This window comes from Falco biarmicus, chromosome 4 (assembly GCF_023638135.1).
Source record: "Falco biarmicus isolate bFalBia1 chromosome 4, bFalBia1.pri, whole genome shotgun sequence".
In the NCBI taxonomy this organism is placed as follows: domain Eukaryota; kingdom Metazoa; phylum Chordata; class Aves; order Falconiformes; family Falconidae; genus Falco; species Falco biarmicus.
This window is the reverse complement of record NC_079291.1, coordinates 90,102,745-90,130,100: the sequence shown is the minus strand read 5'-3', so window position 1 is coordinate 90,130,100 and position 27,356 is coordinate 90,102,745. Positions and strand designations below refer to the sequence as shown.

General features: G+C 42.0%; 1 long non-coding RNA gene across 1 annotated transcript; it reads left to right on the top strand.

Annotated features, from left to right (window-relative positions):
• Nucleotides 1–1,666: 1,666 nt before the first annotated feature.
• Nucleotides 1,667–16,248, top strand: LOC130147515 (uncharacterized). The gene is made up of 4 exons (XR_008821259.1): nucleotides 1,667–1,726; nucleotides 3,233–3,350; nucleotides 15,748–15,862; nucleotides 16,044–16,248. It is a non-coding gene; the product is annotated as an uncharacterized LOC130147515 (long non-coding RNA).
• The last annotated feature ends 11,108 nt before the right edge of the window (nucleotides 16,249–27,356 follow it).

The window sequence follows — 27,356 nt, the reverse complement described above, 5'->3', positions numbered from 1 at the left end:
TATTTTGATCCTCATCCAGACCATATGTATTTCCTTCCTTCCCTTTCAAATGCAGTAAATGTGTTGCTGGAAGTGGACGTCCCTGTCAATCCCCTTTCTCCCCAGAAGCTGAAAAACACTCTCTCCATCCCGCATCTTACTCTGCCAGTGCTTGCTGTCACCTCTGTGCATGCCTCCCTCAACTCCCTTTATGTGTTACACCACCCTTGTGCATAGGAAAAAAAGGTCAATCATTTTTGTAAGCTGTTATGTTAACCTTTAAATCCCTTTTGAAATATTGCTGTGCTCTGATGGCTGCAGCTCGCCCCTCTGGCACTGGTTAGGTAAATGACAAGTTGTAACTTCTGCTCCCTGTTATTTCGCTGTCCCTGTCTCCCAACCTTTGCCACTCTCTGTTTTTCCCTCCTGTGTAGCATCCTGTCCGTCACACAGGTTATTATCTTGCCAGCTGTCTCCTCTGCTCTATTTATTAGAATGCCAAGAAAAATGGGATCCTGAATCCTGATTTCTAGGCTATACCATGAAGAATAAGCATTATGATAATTGGTATCATTCTGATTTATTCCATTATAGTATCCATTTATAGCACATGAGCTTCCTTGTACAGTAACGATAGAGATAAATTTTGGCCCCTTATTTTTCATAACCACTTGCTAGCTGTATATCATCCATTTTCTTCTCATTTAGGCACTTGCTTCTACTTCGGGAAAAAAAAAATCCCAGTTGTCTAGGTAATAAAGCTGGTGAAACAAATTCTGAAGTGCATTTTACAATGGAATTTGATTGTGATAATTTTTCATGTGTTAAAAAAAGAGCATACTGGCTTTCCCTGGGAAATGTTTGGGTTTATGTAGTGTTGGGATTTCATACATCCATAACTTTTAGTCATGTGGAAGATCTCTCTTTTTTTTTTTTTTTTTTATCATTGGAACATAGAAACATCCCAGCATTTACTAGCCAAGTTCACTGAAAAACTATATATTATAATTTAATGAGGCCTGAAGTTGTGCAGCTAAATGAAACAAAAACTTTAAGTTGTGTGAATCTGAAATTTGAAAGTACACCTCCCTGCAAGTTTGGCGTAAATACCTAGGGGGAGAAGCAAAAAAAGGGAAACACCAGATATACTTCAAACAAAGTGAGTGGGATCCGGCTACTGCAATGGGTCTGGATACTCCTCTGGGGAGCTTTAGTCAAGAAGACTTTCACATCCAGAAGTCAGGTGTCCGGCCACCAGAGATCATATCTCTTTCAGGCTGCAAGTGCCATTCCTGCCATGCCACCAGCTTGTACATGCAGGTTTGTCCAGCAAAACGTGGGCTGGTTTCATTGGGGCCTGAAAGCTGGACAATAGGTTTGCCTTTGAGGGATGATGCTCCCCTGAGGCTGTCAGGGTTTCAGGGTCTTGGGGCAGCACAGCTGCCGTGGGCTGCTGGCACTTCCGCTTACTCCATGGTGTGGTGTTCTCCATCCCTCATGGTCCTCCACCTCCATGCCTCACAGGGCATTGTGTCCCTGGATAGAAAGGGGGGACTGTAGATGTCAGGTTTTCGAAGCAAGTCCAGCATGCTCCCACACCCATCTGCATGGGCTTGCCATGTGGAAATCAGAGCTGCATAAATGCTCTCACCAGGGTTCATGTGCAGTTTCTTTTGTGATCCGTTACAGGTTTCTTTTCATGGTTGGCCAAAGCATGTCCTGGATTGGTTCCACCTCTCTTTTCAAAGTAAGACTCACTCTTTTGACTGCCCCCTGAAATAACATATTTTGCTGTGTTGTTTTAATGACAAAAACTACTGACAGACATCTTGGCTCTTACTGGTTATCCCATTGCAGAAATTTCCTTGACCCTTTGGGATGTCAGGGTGGGGGGTCAGCAAAACGGTCCTCTCAGAAACCCCTGAAGAACATCCTGTTGCTCCAGGCAACACAGATGCTCCCTTCTCCCCACTCCTCTTACCTCTCCTTTCCTAGTCAGTAAACATGAATTTACCAACCAAATGTTCTTATTTATTTTGTATTAATAACAGGGAAATTGAAGAAATATTCAGATATGTTGGAAATGCTCCTATTGCAAAAGAATGAGAAATTATCTACGTGGTTGTTCTGTGATATTGTTGCTCAGCTGCAGTCCTTGGGAGATCGCCACAATTGTTCACATTCAAACAAAAGGAGTCTAATGGAAGTGTTTTAATCTGTTGATCAGCTATTCAGAGAGAAAAGGATGGCCATGCTAGGTGTCTTTGGAGACTGGAAATGAGTGCAGCAATAGTAATCAGGATATTTGTATTTATTCACACGTATTAGCAAGCTGTTGTGTGCATAACATTGCTGGAGGTTTCTTTAGCTTCAGACTTTGTCACTCCCTGCACCTTGGGCCATTTAAAGAGGTCCAGGTTTAGTTTTGTTGCTGATCTTGATCTACGGAAACCAGGAAGCTCAGCTCCCTGTTACAGATTGGAGTGGAAAGATCTGCTGGAAAGTCATTCACAGAAGCTAATTTAGATGCCTGTTCTGCTATTGCCTTTCCGATGGTGTAATTTATTTATTTATTTATTTATTTATTAAATCTGATTTAAAGAAAGGGGTTTCTGATGGGCATCCAGCTTTTAGAACTTTCAGACTGTCAAAGATGGTTTTTTGTAAGATCCCTAACTGCACAACCCTGCATAGTTTTCTGTCAGGGAAGGCATCAACAAGGACAAAACCTCCTTTAGGCACCATGAAGTTGATGGGAAGTTCTCTCCTCTTCCTTCATGCTGTGAATATTGTGATCAGATAACAAAAGTCTTGGTGCCACGGGAGTGACAGTAGAAGACTGTCAACAGTAAACATTTTATTAGAGCTTGACAGGTTGAAGGAGATTTGTCTCAGGTCTCACAGGTAATGAGATCTTACCAGCATCCCATCACACGCTGTCATTCCTCGTTTCACAGAAAATCATTTTACAACACAGCCTACAACCCTCCTGGTCCCTGCTGTTGCATGAATGCTTGCCTGGAGTCAGCTGGAGAGGGGAGATGTATCTTCTCCTGCTGAGACAAGCCCCCCCGAGCACCAGAGGAAGGGCAGAGGGGAGCAGGAGGGCTCTGCGCCTGCCTGCTTAACAGTTTGTGTTTGTGCCACACAAGCTGCTTAGGGGGGATATTCACGTGACAAATATGCAATTAAGTTAGTTCTTAAAGTATAGTCTTTTCAATAAGTTAGAAATAACTTTGCCTCTTGTTTGCAGTATCCATAAGAAGGAAGATGAGAGGTGGCTGTGGTTGACCAAAAATAAAGAAAGGGTGTGATTCAGCTTTGAGCAGTCTTCAGTTGTAAAAAACCAGCAGTAAACGAAGTTATATTAGGTAAGAGAAATTTGTTTCACCCATGCACTCATAACAACTGTAAGGAAAGAGGGTTTAGGGAATAAGATAAACTTTATGCGTCTTTAGTTGTATTTAGGTTCTGCACTGTGTTTAGAAAGATGAAATATCTTTCACTGCATTTATTTTCTTACCAAAATGATATATAGACAGACTCTCCCAAATCCCAGCTTGTCTGTGAATAACTTGGTGAAGGAAAGAGTCTCTGGAGAAATATGTGGCTCACTCCAACACATGTGGACAGTCAGAACTGGCTGAAGCTTGGTGAAAATTACAGCACTGAGTAAAAATTTCCTCTAAAAGGGAACAGACCAACTAGCAGTCCTATTCCTGGTACCCTATGGCTACAAAATAGTGCTATATCAATTTCAATAAATTCACATCATTTTATGTCAGACTCTGTAGGTGATACCAGAGGAACCAACAATAATTAGGTTTTTGTTGCTATGGTTTCAAATACATGTCAAAGTAAAGCACATTATATAGAACTTTTAATTAAGACAAACTAACTTCTGTTAAGCACTTCTTATTTCTCTCTCTCTCTCATTTCTCTATGTTATGCCTTTCTGCATTGCCAAAAACTGTTCAGCTGTTGCCTCAAATGGCCAGACAGTATCACTTTACCCAGAGGAACATGCTATACTTCAGTAAAAGAAAAATATCTTCCTTCACAGGAATTGGATCCAGTAAAAGAAAAATATCTTCCTTCACAGGAATTGGATCCTTAAAAAATGTATTCCGAAATAAGTGAAAAGAAAGGACGCGAAATGCACAAAAATGTCGATATTGAGAATGTAGATTTTGTTCATCATCTACTACCTGAAGCCCTTGTGCTGCCGCTTGTATTAAATTATATATCACATCTTTTCTGACTATTTTTACTATTATCTTTCCTGTTACCTATTCTTTCCCCAACTCATCATCTTCCTTCCCCTTTGTAAAAATGTTATAAAAGAGAAAATTACTGAGTTTGGGGATCAGATGAGAAGAAAATTACGTGCTTCCTGTCTGTATGATCAACCCTTACTTGTGATTGTATCCGCTGCTGGTGAGGCAAATAACTGTGGGACCTGTGTAATAGCTTCAACTGAGTGAATTATTTCTGATGAATAGTAAATACTTTGCTAGTTATTCTGACAGTATTTTCAGATTTGGGGTCAATTAATACTGGTTGAATATGCTGGATATGAAAGGAAAAAAACAGGAAAAGATCCACAAACCTGCTAGGAACCGTTTGTTTTGTATATGTATATCTGTATATTTTGTGGAACATGGAGACAGGTTTTGTTCATTTTCTTTAAAAAAGAAACAATTTTTTTTCTGTTTCACTAGTCAGGAGAATGTCTTCAGCTCTTGGTTATCCTGCTAAGGCCTGGCTGGGATCTTTCACTGGGATCAGTGGGTGAATTCCACTGGCGCACGAACTGATGCCCTACTGAACATCACAGCGGTACAGTTGGCTGAGCATATCAAGAGTCAATGCAGGATTAACTTTCTGCATTTGAGAAATTCAACACATTTCACTTAAAAGACAAATGATAGCAATATTTACACATCCCTTCTTATCAACGAGGGAATTGAAAAGAAATATATATAACTAAAATGCTTTTGGAGCCATTTGTGGTGATTATACTGATTAACTCCCCAAGACTGAAAGCATCGGATTCTCTGAGTTAGTTTTGACTGTTCTTTGCTAGTCCGCAGGCTGATGGGGGTGTTGCTATTCTTTGAGCACGGGCACATACATTTTATGTCTAAGATGTGAGCAGAAGCATATAGCTCTTTTCCTTTTAGAGAAGCAATAAATGTACAAGAGTTTCAATCTGAATTGAGATATTAGCAAAGTAATTAAGGAGACAGTCTCATGGAGTCGGAGAACTCGTATTGGGAGCTCAGCGCCTGCGGTGAGATGCTGAATAGCCATCAGTAAGAGAGACTATCATGCTGCTCCCTGAGTAAAGAACTTGCATAGCATTTCAAGTACATTTGCTAAAATGCATATAATGATGATAGAGCTAGGGTGAGTTTCAGTCTGTGGCTTTTTCCCCCTGGTAAAATAAATGAGGGTTATTTTTTCTGACCCTGCTGTGTGTTAGTGTAGCGTGAAAACCCTATTTATTGAAAAATAGGTTGCATAGTGAGTTCTAGGGCTTGAATCTACTCTCAAATAGCAAGAAATAGACTGTGGCTTTCCTATAGCATTGAAGACCATAAGGGTTTAAGAGTGAATTATGTGCTTTTAACAGGACGTTAACTTGAGATAATGTAACTTCATTGATAAGCCTCAGAATATACTTTAAATAGATTTTTGTACTTGGTAGCAGTCTTGACTGTATCTCATTACAACTGGAATTGAAAACAAAACTCCTATATCCTCAGTGGAAAAAACCACTGTAGCATGGCATAATAATATTGCTGTTTATGTAGGCATTTGCTGCTTAAAGTCTGTTTCTAAGGCAAAAGAGATGTTGACCTTTGTATGGCTCAGCCAGAAATCCCTGATTGTCTGTGTAGAGGATATCTCTCTGTCGGCAGTGGTACGAACCCCAAACAACCCAGAGAGACTGTTTTTTTTAAGTGGCTAATACCTTTAAACACTTCATGTCTGTGAAGAGTAATGCTTATGTGTATTAGCAATGAGTACTTAATGTTAAAATAGTAATTTACAAAGATAATACAGGACTAAACCTCAATTAATTTCATCTGCTGGCACCTTTCTAGTTTGCCCAGCGTTTTCATACTCAGGCCTAGCGCCTGTTCCCTCAGGGGGAGCCTGGATGACAGGGCAGCAGGGTACCGAGAGCCATTTTGCAGGCTGTTTGCCGCCTCAGATGGGCCATTTTACTTTCACAAGCTTTTTGAAAGGAGCTGGTATTTCAGCCACCGGCGCACAGCTCAGGAGTTTGGTCACTGAGTAAAGGCAGCTCGAGCAGAAGGCGCCTGGGGAGGGCCGGGCTGAGGGGCAGCAAGGGATGAGACCGCGGGCGGGGAAGCCCGGGCCGCGGCGGGGCAGGCGGGCAGAAGCGGCCCGGGCCGCGGCGGGGCAGGCGGCCATGTAACCCGCCCAGCCTCCCCTCCCGCCGCAGGGCCCGGCCTGCCCCGGCGCGCCCGCCCGCCCGCCCCGCGCCGTGCCCTGCTCAACGGCGCCACCTGCCGGCGCCTGCGGGACAGCGCGGCAGCGGGCCGGGGAATGTAACAGACCTTTTTTTTTTTTTCCAATTAACTTTTTCTTTCCTTTCGCCCAAGCTCCACGCAGATCCGTTAGCAGCAGCAGGCACATGCCCACATTTTTGCCCAGAGCAGCTGTGGATGCCCCATCCCTGGCAGCTCCCTAGCCCAGGCTGGATGGGGCTGGGAGCAGCCTGGGCTGGATGGGGGTGTCCCTGCCCATGGTGGGGGGTGGGGTGGAACTGGGTGGGCTTTAACGTCCCTTCCAACCCAAACCCTTCTAGGAATCTTTCCATTAATTGTAGGTGGTGATTTTAGCCTCACCCATAGACAGCTGGAGCACTCACAGTGTTTTTCTCTTCCCTCTGTTACCACTTGCTCTAGTTGCTGTGTGTTTCTGCATCGTGTTAACATGATTTTAGCCACAAGGCTGCACAGCCTTCCTACTTAGGTCTGTGTCTTTACCCGCTTAACTTTAATGTTTGGACAACTGCAGACTTAATTTCCTTCTTGGGAGTATTCAAAGACCAAGGAAGGCCATCTTGCCACCAAAAAGAGACACTATAAAAAGAAAAGAGTGAAAGGAAAAAAAATAATGCTGGAAATCTGATTTTACTGTTGCAATGAAGCACGTTTCATTGCCTAATGGAATTTATCTTCTCAGGTAACATGTTTTGTGCTGTAAAGAAACAGCCAGCCGTTTCCTCACAAGCTCCTCCAGGTATAAGTTTGAGAGCTGTCGGAATGCGTTGGCTGCCGAGGCTCACTGCCAGCAGGCACCACGGCACCGCTACGGCTTTGTACATCCAGGTACCTCCCTGCCTCCTCTGTGCTTCCGGCAGCGGTTTCTACATCAAAGTAGAGAAGTTATCCAATGTTGACAAAAATAACCCGAGTAAATCTTCCCAAGAGTCATATTGCTTACCGCAGTGTTTGGGGAGCAGAAAGAATATGCATCTCTTGCTGAGGGTGGGAAGGATGAAGAGCTCTGTTTATTATTTCTTTAGGCTATTTTAGTAGAGGTGCAATTCTTGCAGGAGCCCTAGGGAGGGTGTATGGGGGGACCAATGCAGGCGGTTGCCAGCAGCACTCGGTATTCCCATGCAATAAATGCCGTGTGTAATTCCCTCTGCCCAGGCCTTCAGAGCAAACTTCCCCAGGCCAGTGGTGCCAGGGAACGGGTCATGTGTGCTCCAAGCAAGAGTCATCAATTGCTGGGAGCTCTTCTGTTACGCTGAGAAAAGAGGGAGGAGTATGTATGCATTACAAGAGGAGTACATTATTTCTTGCTGCTATTAGCCACAGCACTGTTACATTATACATGACTCCTCATGGATCAGAGACACAGCAGAGAGCAGCTTCTCCCTCTTGTTAAGGATTGCTCTTTTTATCAGAGAGATGGCATGTGATAGCCTCTGCTTTTCTCAGTAAATTTGTGGTCTTTCACCCTTCCTTGTAAACATAACTGGTATTAGTGTTGTAAATAGTTTAGGTTGGAAAAGACCTTTAAGATCAAGTCTAACCGTTAACCCAGCACTGCCAAGTCCACCACTAACTCATGTCCCTAAGTGCCACATCTTACTGAGGGTCCACTTGATCCCCTCATTCAGATCATCGATAAAGACATCAGGCAGGACCAGCCCCAGCGCTAAGCCCTGGACACCCCATGTGCCCAGTCCCAGCAGAATGTGACTCCATTCCCCACCTCCCCCAGCCTGGCCGGCCGGGGCTTCACCCAGCGAAGCTAGTGCGTGCCCCAGCCGTGAGCAGCCGGTGTCCCCAGGAGCTGCTGGGGGAGATGGTGCCAAAGGTGTGCATGGGAAAGGAGCATTTGTTATTGCATTGCAGTATGGAGAGTCTCAAATGCATCTGGGATTTTGATGACTTCTCTTGTTGGTATCTGCCTGTAGTGGGTTGACCATGGCTGGGCACCAGGTGCCCAACAAGCCACTCCACCACTCCCCTCCTCAACAGAAAGGGGTGGAGGGGGAGGAAGAAAGAAGGTATAACAAAAGCACTCGTGGTTCTAGATAAAGGTAGTTTAATGAAGCAATAGCAGAAGTTGCGTGTGCGGAAGCACAGGAAACTAGAAGATGTTATTCTCTACTTCCCATCAGCAGGTGACACTCGGTCACTTCCCGGGAAGCAGGGCTTCAGTGCACATAGTAATTGCTCTAGAAGATGAATGTCGTAAATAAGGAATGCCCCCATTTCTTCCTCCTTTCTCTTAGCTTTTATATCTGAGCAGGCATCATATGGTACAGAATATCCCTTTGGTCACTTTGGGTCAGCTATCCTGGCTGTGTCCCCTCCCAAGATCTTGCCCACCCCCAGCCTACCACTGAGAAAGCGGGGGGAAGGTTGGCCCTGATGCTGTGCTCAGCCCTAGCCAACCCACTGGTGTGCTGTCACCACCTTTCTAGCTGCCAGTGCAAGCACGGCACTGTGAGGGTGCTATGGGGCTCAGCCAGACCCAGCACAGAGCCATGTCTTACTGGGATGTATGTAGCTGCCACGCCGCATTTGAAAGTGCTACATAACATCTAATTAGACTTGTTAGATAAATCTATGGGGCTGCATAGGTCTTGGATCATTAGTTTGTAGTTCATGTTAATTTTTCTTCGTGTATCCTGTTCCTTGACAAAGAGAAAAGGCATGTGATTTGTTTGGGAATTTTTCTTATGTTCCTGCTACTTAAATTTCCTTGAGGATTTGGGGGAAAAAAGAGAAAAAAAATCTTTTACATAAGATTAAATACTCCAGATTTACAAGAACCAAATTAACAGATGATACAAAACACATGATTTCAAATAGGTTTAATTTCTAAGCCTCAACTTCTGGCATTTTTTTGTTTTGAAATAAGCAGAGTTTGAGCTCAGAGGCTAATGGAGGATAAGATGCACTACAGGAAAATTGTTAAGCTTTTGTTCTGTTCTGATGGGATTTTAAACAATGACTCACCCACAAACACACAAAGTTTGCTGGGCTTTTACATATTTCCAGGCTCAAGTTCACCACCTTTCAGGTTGAATGCAAAAAAAAAATAGAGAACTGACTTCATTACTTGTGCTCTGGAAGTGACTTGACAGCCATTTAGAAAAATACTTAACATTCACCAATTTCCTTGGTTCCTCCTGTCCCCCAGGAGCAGACTGAGAACAGATCCATTGGTCTCCATCCCATCCAGCAGCCTGGTATGTGGCACTGGCTTGGAGGCAGCAGCGATGCCCCAGCACTTTGATTCATGTAATCAATAATCCCAGGGCTCTACCTAAAAGGTTGGAAAATGTGGTGTGACCCAGGAGACGAGTAATGATTTTTGTGTGTGGCAAAACGACTGGGTTATGGCTTGTATCAACAAGTAAAGCCTCCTGAGCGCAACCAAATGATAAAGAGCTTTTTATTTTGCATTCCTTAAACCTTTGCTTTGAAGTTGACCTTATTCTCAGTGGTAAATATGGTCTGGCACTACATGAACAAATTGGGGAGTATATTTAAGCTATAGTTTATTTAGGTCTAATTGCCTCCTTCATACAAAAGTTTATATTAATTGGTTCATTCATTTACTCTAAAGCTTCTGTCATCTTCATTTGGACTCACGTTTCATGAAACACCTGTCAATTGGGTAGCTTTGTGGTTTTAAGGGTAAGAAAAATGCTTTTTTGAGGAGGCTGTTGGAGTCTCCTAGGCAACCATGGGTTTCCATAAGCACACTCCTGCCCTGACCCTGCTGCCTGCTGCACCCAAGTGGCTTTGGGGACCCTGCTCTTTGTGTCCCTAAAGGTCAGAAAGGATATTCTCTTGATATCAAGGAAAATGTAATATTTATCAAACTACAATTTATTATACGTTAGGAAAGAATAAATGTTGGCTTTCACTGTGACAGATTTTCGTGTTATCCACTAAATTCATTGCTGGATCAAGCTGGCGCTTGTTTCTCCTGAGTCATATGGAGGGTTTTTTTGGCACCTAATACATTAACATGTGTGTATTCTTTGTGGCTACAATTTGAACAAATGTTTTGAAATTATGACAGAGAAAATTACTTTTCTTGCCTACATTAACAAGTAGGTGTTGTGTATCTTAATCACTGTGACCAAGCTGCAATTACAGCTGATAAACACATGGAGATTAAGTTGCAAAAAGGGAGGAACATTTACATTTTTTAAGGAATTGCCACAAAGATGAATAGAAAAAGGGGGAGGGGGAAAGGTTGGACAAAATTATGCCAAACCTACTTCTTATTAACTGCAATACTGCACATTTACTGCGTATAGCACACTCGTGACCTCAAAGAAATTAAAGCTCTGCTACATAAATAAGTTATCTCTTTGTGTTAAATGCTCATGTCCTTAGATCCACATAAGAACCAAGATATTAAGCAGAAGAGAGATGACTCCATGTATAAAATACTACCACAAAGATTTGTACCACAGCGTGGCTTAGGGGATCACGTGTTCCCTGAAGTCAGCAATAGCATCATATCAATATACTGTAGGATCAGAACATCACTGTAGTCTTCTCAGTTGGCAAGCCTAATAGTATAATTGAAATGAAATGTATTCTAGGAAAGTGCCCACTGTTTTTTGGTGGGGTTGGTGGGGGGTTTTTTGTTTGGTTGGTTTGGTTTGGTTTTTTTTAACTTTGAGCTCTGTGGGAATTCCCAGAAGACCTTGGGAATGTTTTATCGTTTCACAGGTGCTGTTGTTTCTTTCAAGGTTCAACGTTTGCAGGCTCATTGAGAAGGTTTTCCTGTCTTGTACAAGACTTGATGGAGCAAACATGCACTGTGCTTGTTGCTAAAAAGTGTGGTACATTCACGTGCTCAGCCCCAACAGAGAGGGAAAAATGGTGAAGTGTTTCCTTGTGATGCAGTTCCCAGAAACATAATTGGTGTTAAAAATTTCTAAAACATAGCTTTTTTGGTAGACTGCCAAAAGAAAGGTAGATTGGTGCCAAACATCAAGCAGTTTTCTAGTAGCTTTTGAAGTAATCATATATTCATGAATTTACACTAGCCTTTGAAATCTGGCAAGACCTGTGCTTCCACAACTTTATTGCATTACTGCAAAAGTTTGTTTTAGCATGGAGACATGGATGTCTAGCAGTGTGCTGCAACCATGAAAAGAGAAGTTCTGTGACCAATTGAGGAGACAGGCTGGATACATTTCACTCACGTAAATGATAGGATAACATATTGATCTGGAGGGAGAGAGCACTTGCCATATGTTTGGTGCTAAAGTTTTTTGCTTGAAAGAACCAAGAGTTGGCCCCAGACCAAAGCTCTGTGGTTAAACCTGCCTTGATCTTTGAGGAAATTCTCAGCTTCCTTTGGTAGCTTCTTTCAGCTTAAAACAGAAGAGAATAGACACAGCACTGGGCATCAGTTGCCATCACCTCCAGCAATCCCAGTGGCCTGTCATAAAACTTGGGATCCCTCGCAGTTATCTCTGGTGAGCATCTTCTCGGGGAGGTATATCCTGGGATTTTTTGTTTTTATCAGAGAATGCCCAAACCATAACTGTTGAGAGATTATCTTAGTTCTTGTAGTATTTAAATTTATACCTTTTGTGATGGTGTATCCCATTTTACAGGTCTAACATAAAGAGAGCAATGTGATTTTGCACTGTAACATGGGGTTCTGGCAATCTTAAAGACCTTTGCAGCTACGCAGTCTATAGAAAAAAGATATTTTTGTTACCTTACACACTTTACAGACATGAAAGCCTTTGAATTAGCTTCAGATCATTGTCTGGTACTTCTCCACGGACTGGATTTAGTAACTTTTGACAGCTGGCTGCCCAGGGCTTCTGTCCCCTGCGAGCCTTCCTCCAGCCAGTGGGCTTCAATAGCTTGAAATAAATATTGGCAGTTTTAATTTCTTCCTGGAAGGTGGTTTCCTTGTAACATTCTCACAAGCAATGCTTGGATATGTTGGAGGTCCCTTACATTTTTATTTGCAGTTCAGGTCCTAGAAAATAAATTGTTTATGGCTGCTGGTGTTACCAGCAATGAGGGATGTTCTGGAGCTGGAGCTCAGAGCGCATTGCTAGAGACATAGTCCTACACGTTTGATCCAAACAGATAGATGTGAGTGCAATGAATCCAGCACCTGTTAAATGAGCTTCAACTGGTCATTTGAAGTCACCCTGTCTGCTTTCTGCCCCCAGCAAAATGGGGAAAAAGATGCTTTCCTCTATTGGGTACCTAAATAAATCTGTAGGTGTCAAACACTAATTCCCATGAGACACTTGCACTTTGAAACCTGGAGACTGGCTCGTACTTGGCTTCCATGTGTATCCCCAGGGCTTCACCAACCCACGGGCACAGCGTCCAGTGGCCAAGAGCAGCAGCTGGGAGCAGTAGAAGCAGAGAATTATAGTGTATTGTAAGTTGGAAGGGTACTGACGCTTTGTCTCTTTTGCATTTTGTGTCTGCATACTTCAAACAGATAAAATTAAGCTATTATTAAGATGTTAGAATGGAATTTCTCTGTAGCCTCGAACTTGCTGGTTTTGTGAATGGCATTTTTATCTGGCAATATAATCAACAACAAACCAATCCCTTTCTCAGGCACAGCCAGCATCAAGGGAAAAGTTCACTGCAGATACCAAAGATTTTCTTCCTCGGTAACAAACACAGAAGCCTCCAGCCATGCCTTTTTGCTGTTAGCATGAATAAAGGTTAATTGCCACATTTCTATGTTTCCCTTTGTAATTAAGAGTTGAGCCTTCAGTGCCTTTCACTGCAGTTACTGACAACTGAAGTTAATCTTTTTAATCATTGCAGAAAAAAGGCATGGACTCTACAACAGATCCCGCTCAAAACAGGCTGGCTTTCTGTATTTGGAAGCTTGCTACATCTAGGCAAAGCTGGAGTAGTGTATTTAGAGAATATGCATTTTAAGAATAGCAGTTTGAATTTTGGTTTCTCTGTGACTTGATTGAAAGTTATGCAAATGCAAGGGTAATTCCCAGGCTGAGGCTGTTACAGGAGAAGCCATGATTATGTTGCAAGCCACACAGAAATTGCGTTGCCAGAGACTTTGTTATTAAGGCCTATTCTCTTTGCTGCTGTTTCTCTCTGTTTCACATTTCCATTGTATTAAGAAATGTTCCTGTTATAATTTTTTTCTCCTTGTTCATGCAACAAAAACTCAATCAGAAGTATGTTAGTGAAAGAAATTGGGCTTTTTTTTTTTTCAAATTATCGCAGGCATTCACTGCTCTGGGAGAGCAGGTGTTGGTAGGTTTGGGGAAAGTGATGCCACTTCTGGCAGCAAGGAGGTGCGGCGGGAGCACGGTGCAGCCGCAGCTGGGCAGGTGCACGGGGCTGTGGGAGGCATCACGCTCTTGGACAACTTTCTGTCGCAGAGACAGTTGAACAAAGATGTGTCGCTACATTGTTTGGATATAATGCACTTCTTGCTTGTACATGGCTGCTGTGAAAACATGCTTGCTTTGTTGTGTTAATAAATAACTGTTATGTTTAAGAAATTAATTCACGTGGAAAGATTTATTGTAGTATAAAATTATAGGAAGAAAAATGAAAAAATTCCATCCTTAGAGTGGCTTGAAAGAATTTCTGTCTCATCTGATTAGGGGAAAAGGCTGCTTTATCTTCCTAAATATTTTTATTTTTTTTATTTAAATAAATCTTCTGAAATGCTTGCATGCCTGCAAGAATTATAAAAGGCTGTTCAGACCTAAATCAAGTGTTCAGTGTTGCTGCATGAATCTTCCAAGGCAATAAACTTTTGGTACCTTTGACAAGTTTTATGATTCAAGATAGGTGCACTGTGCTATGTACCATATTTCAAAGTAACGCATCTGAATAAATCGTATCAATTTTATATGCTAATAATTTGTTTTGGTATTTTAATACTAGGAGCTATAATTCATACCTATCACGTTCCTTAGACTACAGATAATTTGAATAACATTTAGAGAAAAATTACTTTAGGAATACCTCCAGTATTGCACTTTTCCATTGCACAAATAAGCCAAGAATGGAGAAGCCTAGAAATAAATAAATAAATATATATAAAATTTAATTAAATCTCCTTAGATTCAGCTCAGGACTGTTTCCCTCTGATGTTTCCCTTTCCCTTAGCCACAGTGTATTTTCAGTTTGCTGAGTGTTTGGGCTTTTCTCCATTTCCTGTGGTAAATTCTTGGGTAGGCAAATCAATCTTGCTATTTGCATACTCTCTTTGCCTAGAAATATAATATGAATGTTTCCTTTCTTAAATTTACCTCAAACTCTCACTGATATTCATGGTGTATTACAAAGCTTTACCTTTTCCAATACATCACATGTTGTGTGAACAGTTGAAACTCAGTTTTGCTCTTGCAAACTGGATAATGATGGCAGCAGTATTTGTGGTAATGGTGGGAATACTATAGCAATATTGAATAGTTATAAAGCCAATTGAAAACTATTTTGAGGGCAGGCTTTACTGAAAAACCAGTATAATCCCTATAGTTTTGTAGCAAATCAAAATTCCTCTTTCTAAACATAAGATGTGCAAATGGCCATGAAAGATCACCAGAACCTGCAGGGATTTCTAAGTGTTCTGTATAAAAGAAAATAGAGAAACAATAAAATGAAGGGGAAAAAAAAGGTGAAAAAATTGCAAATGTCTAAACATAGAGAAGATAAATGAGGCTAAAAGCCTATTTTTATTGTTTTGCCAGTAAAAATACCTTCAGTGCTAAAATGGAAAATCTCATTGTATGTCAAAGTTTATCAGCTACCTGATCTTAAGTACATTTGAGACCCCATCCTAATATTTATATTCAACCAGACAAGCTCAGAATGATTTCCTTCTCCCCACTGCAGCTGCCCTCTCTCTACATGCACAAACCTATCTTTATTAATGGTTATTTATATAAAATTCATTCCAAGTTTCAAAGCCACTTTGGCAGAATGGTCCAGAATACATCTGAAAAAAATATTTGCCAAAGTGTTCAAGATATGAGATCTTCAGACTTCTCTGTGACACTTTCCCTGCTCCTCTTCACCTCACAGAAGCAAAGCGCTCTGGTGAGTGTTAGCATGCTGGTTAGTTTTTCAGGAGTCAAATTTTAAAAGCCCTACAAAGCACAGGGAGTGCCTCACCATCATCTCCCTCCCACCTGTACTATCTTAGTGTTTTCTGTGGAATCTGCACCTTAAATGATTTTCCTTTTCTTTTTCTCCTGAGTCACAGATTGGAAAGCCTTGCTGTTCAGCTGATGGTGCAGTTTCAAGGGATTCTTTGTTCCCACCAGGAACCCAGCACAGTCCACAAACACACCAGAGATCAACAGTGAAAACCCTCAGAAGTAAGTATGTAAATATTGGCACCGCGCCCCTGCACGCGGCAATCCCTAACCTTTGCCAACTTATTGTACGCACCGTGCCTCAGGGGCACTAACCATGGCTGTAACACAAATCAGCATCTAGCATCTTCTGCTGTCTCTGTTGCCGTGTTTTCTTTTTTTTTTTCCCACTCTTTCCTTCCAGGGTTTCTGCCATACCTTACTCTGTCCCCTCCATGGAGGGAGCAGGTTGTGCAGGCTTTCCCCCACGCCGGGCTACTGCCAGGGACCTGAGAGCAGAGCCCAGATGTGCCAAGACAGTCGTTCCTCTTTGCCAGGAGAAAGAAGCCTAACCCAGCCCTTCCTCTACAAAGAACCACGACCTTCCAGACCATGGAGGAACCGGTTCAGTGCTGAGCTTCATCTAAAGGTGGGATAACCCTGGAATCTGGATGGCTTGTTGTTCAAGTTTTTTTCATGAAGATCAAGCAGATTTTGCCCATTGTGAGATTTTAATGTAATTTAATCCATTCAAAAAGATTGATTTTTTAAATCTCTTTAAAAAATAATCAACATCAAAATGGAGAGGCATGCATGACTTTTGCAGTATTCCTCACAGTGTGCTCGTTAACCCTTCTTTCACATGTATGAGTTGTTGAAGACGGGGTGATTCTCTCTGGCTGATTTTTTTTGGGGGGGAATTTTTTGGTTGGAGTTTTGTTTTCGTTGTTGGTTTTTTTTAAATATACATTAGTTGAAAACAAAATGGCCTTCACTAAAAGTCCAAAAGGGAAATTGAGAGGGACAGAGGGAGAGACTTTATTACCAGTGCCCTTTTTCCTTGGAAATAAAAATGTCACCTTACAGGGAGGGCAACATGAATGCTGAAAGGAAGCAGGGTGGTATTGCAGGGATGCAGCTGGTGCGTGAGGCAGCAGCGGGACAGGGTATGTATATGCAGGCTTAGGGAAAGGGATGGAGGCACAGGTCGTGGCATTCAGAGGGTGTTTAGGCTCTCGTCTAATATCTCTGAACTAGGTTCAAAAAGTCTTTGTTCTAGTTGTCTGTGATAGAGTCAGCTGGATACTCTAGAGGTACCCTCCGTATCATTGCAAGGAAAAAGAGGGAAAATGTTTTGAAAGGAACAGCACAAGACCTTTCCATTTGAGAAAAAATACTTGTTGGGTTTTGGTTTTTTTTTTGCGAGGATTTCACTACTTGGAGGAGTGGGGCAGAGCAGCAGCATTTTTCAGATGAGTTTGCAGTTGATTTAATACTTGTACTAACATATATTCAGGGATGTACCCAGACACCTTATTCTTTTCACAATTGTGTCTTCTCATAGCAATAGTGTGTAAAAGGAAGCAACTCTTCCCAAAGAAGATCTTGTGCCTTTTTGGATGACTGTGTTCACATAGCTCTTCTCAGGAGATAATTTGAAGTGAATATAATCCTTCTTGCAGTAAAAGGGTAGTATCAAGCAGCTAATTTGCTGCTTTGCCATGTGAAATGTAAATCCTCACTTGCCAACACTGCTGGTTTGCATCATTTGATTGCAATTATTGAGACCATTAATGTGCTCCTCCTTCACCAAGTTCTGGCTCCTGGGGAAAGGTGGTGCAAAGGGGGCTTCTCCCCCCCATCACCCTTTCTTTTCAGGATCTTTTCTAGTCTTTGGGATCACAGACAAGTGATGGGAGATGGGAACAGTGAGGTTAAACACAGTGGAAGATAAAGCCAAAATGAAAATAAACTTTCAAGCCATTTAATGTTAAAATCTTGAGATGTTCAAGTGTTTCTTATGTTTTCTGAGTTCTGGACTGAGACCAAATACTCTTGAGTCAGTGTTCAGGCACTGACATAATGGGCTGCAGACTCAAATGACGAGAGACCTGGAGGACTTGGTGTTCATTGCTGATATGCTCTCTCCATCTTTCACAGCTCAGCTGTCAGTAATGCTCACCTCCAGGCTCTCCAGGGCTCCCATCTCCCATGGAGGAGCTCCTAGCTGCAGACCGTGTCTGCTTTCTTCGGGGCAGGTCCTTCACTCTAACCTTGCCATTTATGTGGCTGACACAGAGCTGGCTGACTGGCTGAGAAGTTACAGACATCGTGGGGGAACTTATCTGAGCGCATCTAATCATCACTGCTTGCACTTTGAAATGAAATATCCCTCGTCTTTTAAACCAATAACGCACCGCCCACTGCTACATGGCTAGGCAGAGGGGACAGATGTTGTATTACAACGCAAGTCAGAAAGGATTTAAATAATGCGGTCGCAAGGGAAGCAGTAGCATGGGAATGCATCAACAGCTATCAGGGGTGCGTATATTGTACCTGTAAAACTGTGGAAAATTACTTATTTCACACCTTGTGAGGACTATAAAAAAGGCCAACAGAGTGGTAATTGTATTAGGAATTAATCCGCTCAGCCCCTCAGTATGTTGAGTTGCCTGTTTCTACAGAAAGGACAGGAAAATGAAAGGGCTCCAGCCTGTCTGGGGAGCGGGCGCAGCGGCGGGGGGGGGCCCATCCTCCTCCTGGTGCCAGCAGGTTTCGTGAAGACTCTGTCTTGTTGTTACTTGTGCTTTGGGGTAAATGTTCCAGTCCCACATTTAAGACAAGCCATGAAATACTGTAAATTGACTGTTGTTTGGTTTTCTGTACCTCAATAATTGAAACTAATAGAAACAAATAGCTAATATTTTCTGATGGGATGACCTTGGGAGCAGGAGACCAGCTAGTTGTGCCTTCCTCCAGGGAAGAAAGTTAGAGGAATTACTGCTAAATAATAATAATAGCAGCAGCAGCACGGGCTGTAATTCCCCACTCTCCTACTTAAGCAACACCTGAACACCAGCATGAAGAAAACAAGTCATTTATCAAGTATAATTTCTTGGAACTGCTGGGTTTGTGGAACAGAGTGGGGGAGAAACAGGCAGACTGATCTCTACCTCATCCCATCTATTAAGGTACTAGCATATAATTTTCCCATTTTGGCAATTTGTACTTGCTTGGGCCAAATCTGGATGTGGACAAATATGACTTGCTATATGTCCTTGTTTCCTTTTTGAGGCGCTCTGAAGTGCAAGCTTTGCTGCGCCCACCTACTTTTCCTAATGAGGGATCTGACCCCGTTGCTCTCTGTGTTCCTGAGGTTCCTGTGCAACCACAAATCACCCACCCCAGCTCTGATTTTGACCTAGTTTTCTTTTTTTTTTTAAAGAAAGTGAGGTTCATGTGATACCCACAGACATGCTGAGTTTTTTGCATCTATTTTGGTCTCTGTAAAATCAACTAAATTTACAGTCAGAGAGGAAACTCAGAGATAATTAAATACCAAAACACTTACTAAAAAGACATTAGTTAAAGGAAAGGGCTCTCCTAAAGCCAAACAGACAGAAGTTGGACATCAAAAACTGTTTGGCAGCAGCATCTGGCCAGGAAACCAGCAGGTGGAGAAATCTGGGCATCAGGCAGCATCATAAAACACAGTTCCTGTGCAGTGGGATGTTGTTAATTGTGGGGCTTACAGAAAAACTTACAGAAAAGCTTGTTACAGACTCAATTCTATAGAAACAGCAAGCGATGGAGGAATGAACTAAAGAGATGCATAGAAACATCTCAGCACATGGGAAAGCAGCGAGTGAGAGGTACTGCCTGATTGCTGGGTGATAGGAGGCAATTTCCTGCTGAATGAGGTTATTCTGACCAAAAATGAAGTGAACTTGGTGTGTCTGAAAAAGAGGAGTAAGAGCCAAATGCTGCAAGGTTGTACTGGTTTCTCTAGGGAGGAAAACAGTGAAATACTGGCCAAAGCGAGATGGCTGTGGAAGAGGGGATGCAGGCACAGTGACACCTGGCACATTACACCATGGCGTGGCCTGGGAGAGGGAGAAATAGGCAACCTTGGACAGTTACATGCAAAAAAATCTTATCAATAGAACAAGAAGCTGCTGTGACACATGTATAGTAAAGGAGAGTTTCAAGTGCTTCTGCAAGCTGCCCCTTCACCTGTAGGAAAAGTACTAAACAAGTAATTGGAAAAGCCAGGTCTGGGGGTGAGAGGTTTTGACTGAGGAAAGAACAGTCTGCGCTGAGCCATTAAAAAAAATAAATATCTGTGATTAAAACCACTCAAGCAATTTCAGCTGAGTCCTGGGCTGAGCATGGCGATGAGGAATAAACTTGGCACAAGAGCTGCGCTCGTGCCCTGCTTCTGCCAGCTGGGATTTTTCTTCAAGGCCCCACTTCATTTCCAAACCCCATTTCCCTGTGGCCCTTTGCACGCTGCAGGCAGCACGGCCAGTCCCTCCCAGTTCTGCCTTGCCACCCCACGGGCTCTTTTACCTGCTTGCCTGTGTCCCCTTCTGCACAGAAAATGGGAAAATCTGGATGGGTTGCAGTACCTGACAGGATCTGCTGAGTATCTGGATTGGTACAAGAAAGGCAGGGACCCTAGGTGGTAGAAATATTAGTAGGTAAAGAATAAAGGAGAATAAAATAAGAACAAAGAATAGCAAGGGAAAAGAGCCTGGCTCTTGTTATTAACCTGCACAGAGAAGAATGTGAAGTAGCAAATGAAGGTACTTTTGTGGATTTGATCCAAACTTGTACGAGATAAGCGCTAGGGAGCTCCTCTTCATTAGGGGAAGGGTTAATGTAAAAAGTAGGAAAGTAAGAAAAAGCCCTGTGTGAACAAAGGAATTATACAGCAGAGTAATTAGATAAGACATTTGTAACATACTTATTGCAGAGGTTTAGTTACTTAATTGCTCAGTAGATAATGTCTGTATGTATATACATGCATGCAAGTTATGGATGTTTCTGCGTGTAATTATCTATGAATATGCTATATATCTCTGAAATGGCTGATAAGGGTCTAAGAAGACTGTCATGAGTTTATAATGCATTTGAACTAAATAGCTTTGCCATTTAACTCAGCATTTCACTAACAAATGGAAGTTATTAAAAAGCTTAGAGGGCAGAACAATCTGGCTTTGTAGAATTTGAAGACAATTCAGGTGTTGGAGGGAAAAACAGGATGGGTGAATGCATTTTTTTTCCTTTAAATCTTTTTCTTCCAAAACCAGTCCATCACAGAAATCTGTGGCCGTGCGGCCCGAGGCCATTGAGTTACTGACACTTTATGAATGAATTTGCATCCCTCATGTTGCAGTTACGTGGCTGTGTCGTATTTGCAGCCTGTTCCAGCTGGGAAGTGCGTTAGTTTAAATCATGGTGAAGACAAGGTTGGCTTTAAGTAAGTCATTTTATCTTTCTTTATAATGCTTTGAAGGAGGAAATTTTGCTTCTTATGTAACTCTTGAGAGCTGTTATTTCCAGCAGCCTCACCTGCGAACGCAGCACTGAAGGACATGCTTTACAAGGTGTAGCTGTTGCAGAGCTGTAAACACGCCGGCTGTCTTTATTGAGCAGGCTGGGGTTTCCAAAGGAACCGAGGAAATTAGTCACCCGTCTTTCCACGTAAATAAATGAACAGCATGCCTAGCAAAGATAATTTTCCCATTTTCCCATAGCTAAATAAATCTCAGTCAAGGGGGAGGTATAGCCATCACATGCCACGACCCTGCACAAGAGGGTGAAAGTTCTGCAGAAAGCTTACCGCGCTTTTGCTCTGCAAGAGCTGTGTGTCAGGGTTTCCCGGTCTGCTTTGAAGTGCAAACCTCACAGGACCTTCTGAGGGCTCTTCGTGCTCTGCTTAAGGCATTTGGTCAGGAAGGCGCTGCCTGAGACAGGGGCTTCTCCTCGGGGGAGCAGAGACGGGTCAGCAGAACAGGTCGGAATCCCTCTGGGCAGGGAGCTCATCTCTCCTGGAGAGGCTTAAACACAACTGCTGACAGGTAGAAACTAACCTTTACTGGGCTAATGAGGAGTTTCCCCAGGGTGTGCTATACTGCAGTTACTCATCCCAAGGTTTCTGGTTTGGTCCACTTCCCCAGCCAAGCAAACGGAATAAACTCATACAGCAATATCTGGGTAGGTAAATCAGCACTGGCACTGAACAGCGTGCTGTTTGTCACCTCCTTTCTACTTCTCCCTGAAGAAACACAAGATTCTCACCTTCACAAAATCCTGTCTATTAAAATCTAAAGCTGGATGATCACATGAACGAGTTCAGGTCCTACAACGATAAAATAAACGTCTGCTGCTATAGAGAAGCCAGTTGGTGACCTTTCCCACTCAGCCTCCCTGGTGATTCACAGGTTTTATTTTTTGCTAAGTACAAAAGCATTTTCCCTGGCAAATGCTCCTTTCCTGAAGGTGAAAATGAATAAAATAAGCCCACAAAACACTGGGGGGAGGGTTAGGTCTTTTCACAGTTACCACTATTTATAACATAAAGCAGCTGAAGTGTGGTGAGCTCTATGGAGAAATGCATCCTGAGCTCAGTTCCTGAGTTAGTTTCCTCATGTTAACAATTGTCTGGTGTCCTGTATTTTCAGCAGGGAGCTTCTCCATCGCCTGGTATACCAATGTGATGTCCTTAAATGATAGGTCTGCTACAGAGGGCATTTGGCGTTTGACTTTCTTAAAAAATTCATCAAGAATTGATATACTGCATGTTTCATTTGAAAAGTTGCAATCAAGTAGCAAAGTCTGAATATTCATACGAGAGTAATATCTTTGCAGCATTCATTAATCTGAGTCAGTAATGAACTACAGGTAAAACTGAGTGATAATTTGGAACAAGTAACTTATTTGATTATTTTTCTCATCTTCCATATTATTAAATATCCATGAACAGTTTAATTGACCTTCCTGAATTTTTCATTTAATATTCAAAGATTTTTTTGGTAAAAAGTTTACAGGGCCGCTGCGTGGTTCCTGTCTCGCAGGGCGGAGCGGTGGCAGTAGGGTGGCTGGTGGCGGTGGGGACCCAGTCCCTGCACCCGGAGCTCTGCCCCACGGGGTGCGCTCCTTGCGGGGCTTCCCAGGCTTGTGCACTTTATTTTCTTCATCCAGTTCATGGCTGATAGGGCAAAACCCTGAAGAACAGGTCACTCCTTTGTCTTAGCTGTTATTTTGAGCATATTTTAAGCGACTAAGTTCTCTCCTCGTTCTCTTTTTTGGTTTAAGGCTCAGTTCCCCAACACTGTTTCACCCCTCGGTGATGTTTTCTAGACCTCTGATCTCCTTCCTTGTCCTTTTTTTGATTTCCTACGTTTAGTAGGATTTTTTGATTTCCTACATTCCTCTACATTTGCTAACATATAGTATATAAAACAGAATGTACTTCCCCAATGTGGACTTCTTAGGACTGAACCTAGTGGAAGGATTGTTTCTCATATCTTCTTTTAGCCACACTTGACTTTACCATCTCAGAACGATTGCCTCTTTCAGAGCAGCCATCCCCAGCTCCCTTTCCCCAATCTGCATGGTTGTTCCCCAGCCTGTAATTACGCAGTTGATTATTTCTGCCCAACTATAGTATCTTGTATTGTCTCTCCTGAATAACATGCTTTCTTGAAAGATTATTTCAGCAATTTGTCAAGACCTTTTCAAATTTTAATCCTGTCCTCTTGTGTGCTTGCAGTCCTTCCCTGCACAGTGTTATCAAGGAAATGTAACAAGCACATTCCTTCTTCCATCATCCAAGTCACTAATGAAAAAATTAATAATACTGAGTTCAAGACAGGTCTCTTTGAAACTGTGCTTGATTCATCCTTTCATTTTGAATAGAACTGTTTTCAGGAAATGAATGGTCTTCTAGCAAGCTTTGTAGCCCGTATACGTATCACCAAATGCCATGTTAATAGCTAAGGCTCAAGTCAAGCTATGCCTTTTTAATGTCCCATAGAACGGAATGCAATTGGTATGGGGCAATCAAAAAAATGCTGTTTGCTGCTGCTCACACCTTGTATCTTGTTGCTGTTATAGAAAGATTTAATATTTTTCTGTGAATGGATGGTCTGGGAGCTGGTATGTAAAGCACTATCTTTTCCTCCTTAAAGACGTGGTTACTCTTTCCTCATCTTTCCCTCTTCAGTCTTCCATGATAATAGTCCAGATTCTGATATTATTTCAGACAGTTTCTTAAGTATGCAAAGATAAAGCTCATCAGCATAACCAATTTGAAAACATCTAAATTAGCCAGGCACTCTCACCATTCCCTCTTTATGAGATTACAATCTTCCCTCTCTCTGTTACAGTATTATTGCACCAACCATCTGCTCTCAGTTGGCCTTTTTCATGAAGAGTGAAGAAAAGAAAGCTTGTTAAACACTCGGATTACTTGGTTAATGACTTTCCCACTCCTTTTTTGGTCTTCCTTTATTACTAATGTATTTACAGAATGATATCCTGCTAATTGTCCCACACTTTGACCTCTCCAACTTCGTCACTGTACTTCTCTGCCTGATGAAATGTTTGCCAAACTTTTTTAAAATGTTAGAGCTCAGACTGTGCACTGAAATTCCTACACACTAAATCCACAGAGAATATATAATCAGCTTTCACCTTCCAGTAATAACTGTGGGTCATGCCTCTCATATGAAAGGCAAGGCAGTGGCAGCCCCTCAGCTAATGCTGACCTGAGCCCACAACCAGTTAAAATTGATAGGCAGAAGGGGAAAAAAAAAAAAAGGAAAAAAAAAAGTGAAATTGTAGCGATTAATTTTTTTTTTAATCTAATAATATACAATCTGTTGAAATTGCATTTTTTTTCCAGGTTCTCCTCTCCTGACTCGCTCTGTTCTTAAGTACATCACCTACATTATTTCTCAAGTCTTTAGAGTCCTCTGTGGATTTCCCTTTATTGGTCCCCAGTCTACAAGTAATTGTTCTCCGTCCTTGATCCTTTTAAAATAGCTACTGCAGCAAATTTCACCTTTGTAAGTATGTGACCTTAAAGGCAGAAGAAAAATTCCTCTCAATTACATTGGACAGCTTGTAAACAGATTTCCAAATTATTTCAGCCATATATAAACATACTAGGCTTTGGAAAAAAAAAGTGGTTCTAGTCAGATATGTAGGTCAATAGTCTTCTGGTTTAAATTCACTCACGGCATAGCAATTTAGATAATAAGATGGGGAACATAATAATGTAAAATTTCAGCGTTGTGACTTCATGTCTTTTAGTCTCACACTAGAGACTTGGGGGATGAAGAGAACTCTGATTTGCAAAGCTACATAAAACAAAACTGCAGAGGAACCTGCCTGGGTGATGACCTTCTTTTCAGTTTTTAAGCAACCTCAATACTGAATCTTGCTTAGAACTGCCCATTATCCTTGTTTCTCATGCAGAGCCATTAACCTATAATTTACTGAAGGAAATAAACTGTTCTTTGCTGGTATTAAAAAAAATCCCAGCCTTCCTTATTTTCTCCTGAAGCATCTCAAAATGGATAAGCTTTGTCAGATCCTAATATTTCCAACCTGCGTAAGATACTGGAAGAAAATCAAAATGCACAGTGTTGGTTATATACTGCAAAATGACTGACATTTAGCAGAAATTTTAAATCTATCTAAATTCTTGAAAACTGAAAGGCAGGAACCTTTGCTGCAGAATGCTGTCTGTTGAGGTGGGGGTGTGGGGGTGCCTAGCAGGACAGCCTGAGACCAGCCCTTAGGTAACTGATGCCTGGAAGCAGCTCTGGGTAGCACTGAGCAAGTGTGGTGCTGTGGGAAGCATCATAATTTGCTCTCCAAGCCAGGAACCTATTTCTTGCAGAAAACCAAGCTGGAGAACACTTAGCAGAGTGATCTAACCAGCAAACATCCCCTCTAGTTTTCCCAGTCTGAACTGGTGTATGAGTGCATTGCAAGGCACATGCAGAGTGTGCAGAAGAGAGTAAAGTTTTTAGTACTTCAGATAAATTACATGGAAGTAACTGCTACTTGCTAGCAGTTCCCTTGTACTAAGCAATTCCTAGTAACTCGTGTTGTGTGTTGATAAATGCACATGTCATCTGCAGGCGGTCCCAGTCCAGGGTGGGCTGTACTCATCTGGATGCTCCTGGCTGGCAGTCCTTGCAATCCAAGCTGTGCGAAGAAGGATGGCTGGAAAGGAGGAACTGGAGACTGAAGGTACAATTTTAAACTGTTTAAACAAATTTTAAACTGTTTTAAACAAATTTAAACAATTTTAAACTTCCACAAGAAGTCTTTACTTAGAGCTATACAGATCTCCAGCAAATTGTAGCTTATTTTCTGGCTCTTTCTTTGTAGGTCCTTTGGTTGAAAAGAAGAAATGAAAAGCTTGGTCTGGAATCTCTAATTCTGAGTCAGTTGCCCACCAGCAGGCTGTTACTGATCGATTGCTGGATTTTCCAGACTTACTTGTTTCAAATGTAGTTTTTGTAATAACTGCAGCCAGTGGACTGCAAACTTCTGCAGAAAGTGAGCAGCCTTTAGCCTAAGAAGGAGAGATCCACAGAGAAACTGGGTTGTGCTTTTTGAGCAAGTTGTCTTTTTGACAATAATGGAAATATCAAGCCAATTAAAACACCAAGGAATGTTCAAAACCTAGTCTTAGCAAAGAAAATATGCCTTTAAAAGTAAATGATATAAGCAAATAACAAACTCTTGATAGCTGACACCAACTAAAAGTGGTTTATAAATAAGGGCTTTTTTCTTCCTTATCCATTGCTTCAAGCAGTCACTCAAAAAAAATGTAACTTCCAGTTCAGTGAGTAAAGAGTTTAAGGTCTGTCTGTGGTGCTGGGAAGGACCGGCCCTGCAATGCAAGCATGCATGCTTTAATACGTCGTGATATTTTCTGATATCTAAACTGAAGGGTAAAAAGACAGAGGACAGTCTAAAGGTCAGTATAGTAAAATAGCAGAATCTACTGATTCTGTTGAGAGTTTATGATCCGAGGAAGATCTCTTGTTTCAATGAATAAGATTTCCAAAAAGCTGCATTAAACTTTCAGAGAAGAGGAAGCCATTCCAGGGAGTACGTGTGGTATGATCGATTCACTGCTTGTTTGCACCTCCTGAAAAATAATTAAGTCATTACTTTTTTTTTAGGGAACTCATTCAGGGTCAGGAGGAAAAGTTAGTTTTCCTCCTCCCCATAGTCTTTTACTGAGATATTTAAAGGCAATGTGGAACTTTCTGTCTCCATCCCAGAAGCCCTTGAAAACGCAGAGGTGGGCACCCAGTCGCACAGTCTGTGATGAGACACGTTACGTTTTGTGCCAGACAAATGTTATGGTACCCTGACAGCAGCAATGCTTCTAGTCTGTCATTTGCCCTTCTCACCCTAGAAAAATAAAGACCCTTGAGCTTTTTTAGTTACTGAATTGGAAACTGTTAAATTGTGCTGAGCCGTTGCTTGAAGTAGTGGAAAAAATGGTTGAAAAAGTAGTTTGCTCAATAATCACACGAGCTGGAACTGCTTGTTTCCTGCCACTCTCAGCAGCCACCAGCTATCAGGAAGGTTTTTTTCTCCTGAAGGTCAATAAAAGACCCTCACCTTTTTTGGGTTTTAGTTTTATATGTTATTGGAAAAGCCAAATCATGTTTTAGTTCTGAAGATCTTGTTTAAAATC